This window comes from Humulus lupulus, chromosome 6 (assembly GCF_963169125.1).
Source record: "Humulus lupulus chromosome 6, drHumLupu1.1, whole genome shotgun sequence".
Taxonomy (NCBI): domain Eukaryota; kingdom Viridiplantae; phylum Streptophyta; class Magnoliopsida; order Rosales; family Cannabaceae; genus Humulus; species Humulus lupulus.
In genome coordinates this window covers 25,973,927-25,982,124 of record NC_084798.1, presented here as the reverse complement: position 1 = coordinate 25,982,124, position 8,198 = coordinate 25,973,927, and positions in this window count along the sequence as shown.

Here is an 8,198-nt window from a genome sequence, read left to right as displayed (position 1 = left end):
CTTTTGAGTTATGGACTGGTAGAAAGCCTAGTTTGAACCATTTTCGCATATGGGGTTGTCCAGCTGAAGTGAAGATTTATGTTCCTAACTTGAAAAATTAGACCCCAGAATAGTTCGCTATTTTTTCATTGATTATCCTGATCATTCAAAAGGTTATCAACTTTATTGTCCTACTCGCAGTACTAGAATTGTTGAATCTCAGACTGCCAAATTTCTGGAATTTGATATTGCTGAGAAACTTTCTACTCCATCTCTTGATACAGGGGAGTCATCTGTTGGAATTTTCATTCCCTTATCTCTTTCAAGAGATGATATAATACAGACAGATGATACTCATAATGATCCTATTCCTACTCTTGTTGTTGATGCTCCCATTATGGATAAGGCTCCTGTCTTTGAAGAAGTTCCAGCTGCTAAAGACATCATTCAAGATGGCGTTCAACAACAAACAACAATTCCATAAATAATTCCTCTAAGAAGATCTCAGAAGGAAAAGAGGTCAGCAATTTCTAATGATTTTTTGGTTTATCTTGGAGAAGGAGAATATGATATTGGACATGTTGTTGATCCTGTGACTTATGTTGAAGCTCTTAAAAGTGAACAATCTTCTAAATGGATGGAAGCCATGAAAGATGAAATTGAATCCATGAAGAATAATGATGAGTGGGAATTGGTTGAGTTACCTGTTGGTTTTAAACCAATAGGATGTAAATGGATTTTCAAAACCAAAAAGGATAATAAGGGTAAAATTGAAAGATACAAAACATTTCTAGTGACAAAGTGCTTTACACAAAGATAAGGTATTGATTACACTGAAGCCTTCTCACCTGTTTCCACGAAAGATTCGTTCAGGATTATTATGGCCTTAGTTGCACATTTTGATTTAGAGTTGTATCAAATGGATGTAAAGACTGCTTTTCTTAATGGGGAGTTGGATGAGCAGGTCTATATGTCTCAGCCTAAAGGTTTCAAGGAAAGTGGAAGGGAGAACTTGGTCTGCAAATTGAAAAGGTCTATTTACGGTCTCATAGAGAACACGTTTGATCAATGCATTTATATGAAGTTCAGTGGGAGTCGTTATATTTTCCTTGTTCTTTATGTGGACGACATTTTACTAGCGAGTAGTGATTTGGGACTACTAAATGAGACCAAACTTTTCCTGTCTACAAATTTTGATATGAAGGATCTTGGAGAAGCATCTTTTGTTTTGGGGATTGAGATTCATTGTGACAGAAAATGAAAAGTTCTTGGTTTATCTCAAGACGCTTATATCCATCGTGTGCTAAAAATGTTTAACATGGATCAATGTAAACCTGGTTCATTCTCTATTCTGAAAGGGGACAAATTTAGTAGGCAACAATGTCCTAAGAACAACTTAGAGAGAGAAGAAATGTCAAATGTCTCTTATGCAAGTGTGGTAGGGAGTTTGATGTATGCTCAAGTTTGCACTAGACCTGATATTGCTTTTGTGGTAAATGTTCTTGGACGATATTTGTCTGATCCTGAGCGTGATCATTGGGTTGCTGCAAAGAAAGTTTTGAGATATTTACAGAGAACCAAGAATTTTATGCTTGTTTATAAGCAAGTTGAGAATCTCCAAGTTGTTAAATATTCAGATTCTGATTTTGGTGGTTTTGTAAATGATTTAAAGTCAACTTCTGGATGGCTGGCGCAGCTATTTCTTGGAAAAGTGTAAAACAGACTTTGATTACTTCACCTACTATGTATGGTGAGTTTGTAGCTTGTTATGGGGATTCTTTGCAAGCTGTGTGTAACGCCCTAAATTCCAGGGATCGTTACGGTGTGCCTTGTAAACAATGCTAAACTCGCTAATCGAGTCATTTGGCCAAAATCGTGTAACTAAGAATGATTAGCGGTTTAGGGATTAAAATTTTTGGTTAAGATATAACGTTTCATTAGAACATTTACTGTATACATTGGGATCCCAAAAATATAATTTAAAAGTCTATTACAAGAAAATATTTACAACTGGCTGATCTAAGCGGTAAAACAGGGTTTAATCCTAGTTCATTTCCTTCAAACCTCGGCTGTGGCGATCGAGCAGCTGCATATGTACACATTGTCACCTAAGCTCTCCAACTCAAGGATGGTCCAACTTTCTTTTGCCTTTACTTGCACCACATAGCACCCGTGAGCCGAAGCCCAACAAGAAAACTCAATATGCTCATGAACAGTCATATCACGATATCAAATCATATCTGGCATGCCACGCAAACATAGCTCTTTTAAAGCATGCAAATAAACTCAGATAATACTAGGGAATCAAGGATAAGAAATCCTGCCCTCCTGATTGGATGACTATCAAGTCAATCCTAATCAGATGAGTGTCTCAACACTTGAGGTTCTAGTAAACCATACTGAGTGACCAACAAGCAAGTCACTATGGGGCTCAATACCCAAAGCCATGGAAATGATGATCAGAATGATCATACAGAGCTTATAGCCCTGAACAGATGAGTGAATATCACTTTGAGGTTCTATTAACCATACTGAGTGATTGACAAGCAAGTCACTATGGGGCTCGGTGCCCATAGCTGTGTAACGAAACTGCCACCCGGGCTTTCTTGCAATGGCTCTATTCAGATGAGTGACTGATGGGTAGTCACTAGGTTAAACAGATAAGTGACTGCTGGGTAAGTCACTAGCTTAAACAGATGAGTGACTGATGGGTAAGTCACACAAGCGCTTTTAGTTTTCATTAAACTTGAGGTCGGTCCGGCATTAATGCTCTTCTGAGTCATTTAATGCAGATGTCAATTAGATATAATCTTTTATTGGCTTGTGTTGAACACGCTAAGGCCGTTCCTGACTTATGAGTCAGCACTGTGTGACCAGTGCCCAGTACCACTGCCGAACTTGACTAATGAGTCACAGCTTCACAGTTGATACTGACACCTTTGCCAATTCTGACTAATTAGTCAGTGCCACACACAAGTAAGCAATGCTATCAGTATATATCATATGTCAAATATCCACAAGTAGGGCATTCAACATGCTTACTCAACAGTTGCTAGCATAGTTATGATCATGCACAAACACAGAGACTCAAGCTCTTATCAGTCTCATACTCAATATTCATGGCATGCCCTAAACACATGTTTCACGTGCATCACATATATCACTGTTAAACATCCAACATGCATCAATAATAACCATGCATGTCACATATGGGGTGCAGTTTTCTTACCTCTAGTTTGAGCGAGAATTAGAACAAGAATGACCTTTGAGAACGATCGATCCTTTAATCCTTTAGCGGTCACCTATTCATAACCAAATAAAATCTCCAATTAATGAAAATCAACAATAATAGGGTCTTGATCTAAACCCCACTCTCGAGACCTCGAAATGTACCCTCACGGTGAGTAGATTCGATCTCGGGCCTTAAGGATTGAAACCCCGAGCCAAAAACCCTTAAAAACACTTATAACGGGATTATGGAGAAACAGAGTAGCGCTATAGCGCTGCTCCTTAGCGCCCCATCACTATACTCAGAACCCCCTAACTGCCCAACAAAGTCCTGTGTAGCGCTATAGCGCCCTCTGATTGGCTCTGTAGCGCTACCCCAGAGTAGCTCTCCCCTGAAACCTCCTTCTTCGACTCCTTCAATTCTAACTCAATTCCAATGCTTCCAAACCTCATTTTTTGTGCAAAATGAACCCAAAAACCATCCTCACATGCCCCAAGCATCACAACCACAAGAACCCTAGCCAAAACTCCAATCAATTCCCAACTTTCCAACTCAAAAACCAGCTGAAACTTAACTAAGAAAACAGAGCAAAAGCAAGAGTTCTAATGGCTAAAAACTCACCTCAATCTCAGCAACACACCCTCTTCAATGGTGGAGCATAACCCTAGCTTATCCCAGCTTAGTTCCTTGGCTTGATTTCTCAAAAAGAGCATGAAAATTCAGAGAGAAATGGAGGAGAAATGATGTATGGGAGAAGGTGATTTTGGTGCTCTGTTTTGAGAAGGTTTCTATAGCTTTCTAAGCTTAAATGGCTGAAAAAATCTTTTAGGGTGAAAAGACCTAAATGCCCTCAAGTATAAAATAAACCTTATCAGCCACCAATGGCAAAACCGTACTTTCGCACCTAATTCGTTAATTATAATTAACACCCTCCGATTCCCGCTATTCTCAATATTCTCACATACCAATAAATCATATCCCATTACCCTTTAATTCCTGGTAATGCTCTAATCATTAAAACCACCCCAAGACTCACCCCGAGCCCCGAACTTAAACCCGTTATGACTAGACCGAACACTTGCATTTCATGATCGTCTCATGCCGAAAAGCTCGAACAAATCCACATATAATGTGGTACCATTCATAACTCACCCACATGCACGAAAATACACAATTAAGTCCACAACAAGGCAAATTACCAAAATGCTCTTATACTTAAAAATACACCCATATGCATGTATTTATCATCATATTATAATATAATTCACATAAACATGCAAATAATAATTTAATATCATAATAAATCAAGGTCCTCAACCTTATTAGGAATTTTGGGGCATTACACTGTGTGGCTAAAGAATTTGATTACAGAGATATGAGTAGTTGATTCTATTTCCTCACCTATGTTGATCTATTGTGATAATAGTGTTGTTGTTTTCATTGCCAAGAATAATATGATCAGTGGTGCTTCGAAGCATATGGAGATCAAATATCTTACTGTTAGAGACCTAGTCAAGAAAAGAGATGTTATTATAGAGAATTGCAAGACATAATTGATGTTGGCAAATCCTCTAACCAAAGGATTAAGTGCGTCATTGTTTAATAAACATGTTGTTGATATGACCATTTTGGAATCCTTTGATCTTTTTGGTTAGTGGGAGTTTTCTTTCTGTTTTCTGTTATCCACCAGGAATTATGATTATTTGTAATTTCTTTATTGAACTTATGAACTACAAAGTTTTTTTATTTCTTTTTATCAATGAATAGTTATGCTTTCATTTATGTTTTGTTATATTCTCGATAATGTTCAGTTGAAAGCATGTAGTTCATAATATTGTTGTTATCGTCATTTAAGTTTATTTGCTTAATGGCGTGGATATCTGATATCGCCCATTAAACTCCTAAGCGGTCGCAGTAGTAATCGGGCTATGTCGTATCCACAGAGCGGTAAAATACAAAATTAAAAGAAAGATTAGTAAATTAAAAATAATAAACTTTGGAAAGATGTAAATTTGAAAAAGAATATAAACATTAAATGAATATAATCGAGGAATTAGAATCAGAAAGAAAGTATGGAAGGCATAAGTTTCATTCATGCAAACATATATATATTTTAATAAAATTGATTTATTCTACTCAACTATAATTCTACACCATTAATTATAGTTGGAAAATATATATAATAAAGCTCACCTTAAAATATGTTCTTTAATTAAATTATACTAACTTCTAATTTTAAAAACCTATCATATTATATACTTTAGAACGACAAAATACCAATGGCAGAATGCAGTAAAAAGCATATAATATAACAAATATTCTAAATTAAATTAAAAACCTAAATTACATAAGAAGAGCATGACTAGACTTATGTAAAAGATAATAATAAATTTAGAATAAAAATTAGAAGAAAATAAATTTAATTGTAACAAATATATAGAAATGAAGAACAAAATAAAGAATCAATATATTAAAATTATAATGTTAAACATGAACTCCACTCTAGCCTTTCCACAAGAGAATTTAGCCTAAAATAGGCATTGTTTTCACTCACAAAAATGTAAAAGAAAAATAGGAAAAATAAATGTTTTTCTCTCCAATACTCTCTACTCTCACTTCACAATCTCATAACTCTTTTTTTACTCCATTTGGTCCTCTATTTATAGTGTAAATAGGGCTAAAAAACGTGTAAAACCGTGTATAAAATAATGGGGAAATGGCTGAAAAATAGGTGCAAAGTGGGGAAAAATGTGGTTGAGCCGTGGGAGACAAGGTCTGATCATGGCAGGCGGCTGGCAGCGTGGTCAGGTGCTGGGGAGCATGGGCTGACGAGTGGGACAGGTGGCGTGCTATGGTTCACTCAGCAGCTGCTCGTGTCAGGTGGACGGGACGCGTGTCAGTAGGGCTGAGCATAAAATCCGAAAAACCGAAAAAACCGTGTACACCAACCTACCGAACACCGAAAAAACCAAAACCGTTTAAACCGAATACCGAAAAAACCGCCGACGGTGCAAACCGCCACTGTTCGGTCGGTTTGGAAATTTTGGGTGAACCGACCAAAAAAACCGAAACCGACAGAACACAATAAAATAATAATATAATATTATATAATTATTAATTATTAAAAATTTTAATAAAAAAAAATTAAGGCACTTGTAAATGTAATTATGTTCTATATATTTATGTTTTAAAAACATACAAAAATGGATTCTAACAATCCAAAATTTTAATTTTTTAACTAAAACTTTCAAATAATAATAATAATAATAATAATCAATTCGGTTTGGTCGGTTTAACCGACCAAACCGCGGTCCAAAACGGTCGGTTTTTTTAAACTGGTTTGGTTCAGTCAGTTTTCGGATTGCACCAATTCGAACCGAAAACCGAATTCTGGATTTTTTTGGTGAAAAAACCGCCCAAACCGACCGATGCTCACCCCTACGTGTCAGTCGTGGCAGTCCGTGGCAGGTGCGGTGTCAGGTGGCAGGTGGTGTAGCTGGCGTGCGGCTCGGCAGCTTCGTCAGCGGCTGGAAGCTTGGCTGGGCGAATGGAAATCTGCCACGTGGCAGTGTGGAGAACAGCCATAGGCTGGGTTTGGGCTCCATTTTGGGCCTATTTCTCCTTCAAAAATACCATTTTCTTCATGATTTCTTCAATTTTAATTCTTTCTTTCTCCTTTCTTTTTCTTTGTATCAAAAATATATTTTATTTCCTGAAAATTAAACATAAATTAAATTAAAATTAATATTTTCAAATATAAAATATATGACAATAAATCCGTGAAAATATTAATTAAAACTTAATTAATTTTACACTTTAAGATTAATAAAATGATATTTTTGAGCACTAATCAATATCATACTGTTTTATGCGCAGTCAATTATATAACACTGACTTATTTATTAAGCAGTGCTTTTATTATTTCACTGGCTTATTTATTAGGCATCACGGTATCAGTGAAATGAGGATCGATAAAGAGATTATGTTATATAACTGATCACATGTTGGACATAATCTCTTACCAGACTACTAGACTTATTGACCATGTCGATTTAATACTTTGATATTTGTAATTATGAATATTTTTTGTTGATTGGAAAGCAAATTGATAATCATAGTTCAATATTAAGAATTAAGTTGGACCGGTTGTTTTAGATACTATCAAAGAACTATTGTTTTTAAAAGTGGCCACAATATTTTTTTTGTTACTCAACCCATGAGAAGTTTTTAAAATAAAATTATTTTAATATATATATTACAAAATTAATGTAGCTCAAGTGGGAGAATGTTAGACTTTTATTTGAGCTTACATTATTTATTTTCATGTTTTATAAAATATGGGTTGATAAATAGTTCTTTGTAGATCTAGCCTATTTAATTTTAGTGATCTCTTGTTTATGGGCTTAGTATCTATAGTAGTATAGTTGAGGCAGAAGTGTGAGCTTTCTAGTTAACTGAAGCCTTTGATGAGGAGGTCCAGTCCAACTAGCTAGGTTAATATAAGCTAAGTCTCCTCCCTAATTCTATATATATGAATAGTCTCATCGCTATTCTATAGACTGATAATCGTTTCAGAAATAGAGGTCCTGGGAAGGAAGGTTTAGTTGGTTAGTATTGCACTAACAATTCACGTTTTCTCCATAGCTGAATCATGTATGTTTTTTGTATTCTTTAATTGTTTATTGTGTTCTAAGTTGTATGCAAAATTATTAATAATATATTGTATGAATATCTAATAGGGTACACTAAAGAAATGTGTTATGGAGAATCATTCATTAAAAAACTCCATAAATTCCAACTTGAAGTCTGATGATCTTAACAAAGAAAGCATTGATAGCAATCTCATGCATGATATTTCACTAAACGATCCACCAATGCCAAATACTAAAGGTGCTCCAAAAAGGTTGAAAAGTGGAATCGAGAAAATACGCAAGAGAGGCACATCTAAAAAGGTATGATAATTGTTTCGATAAATATAAATTCTACGACA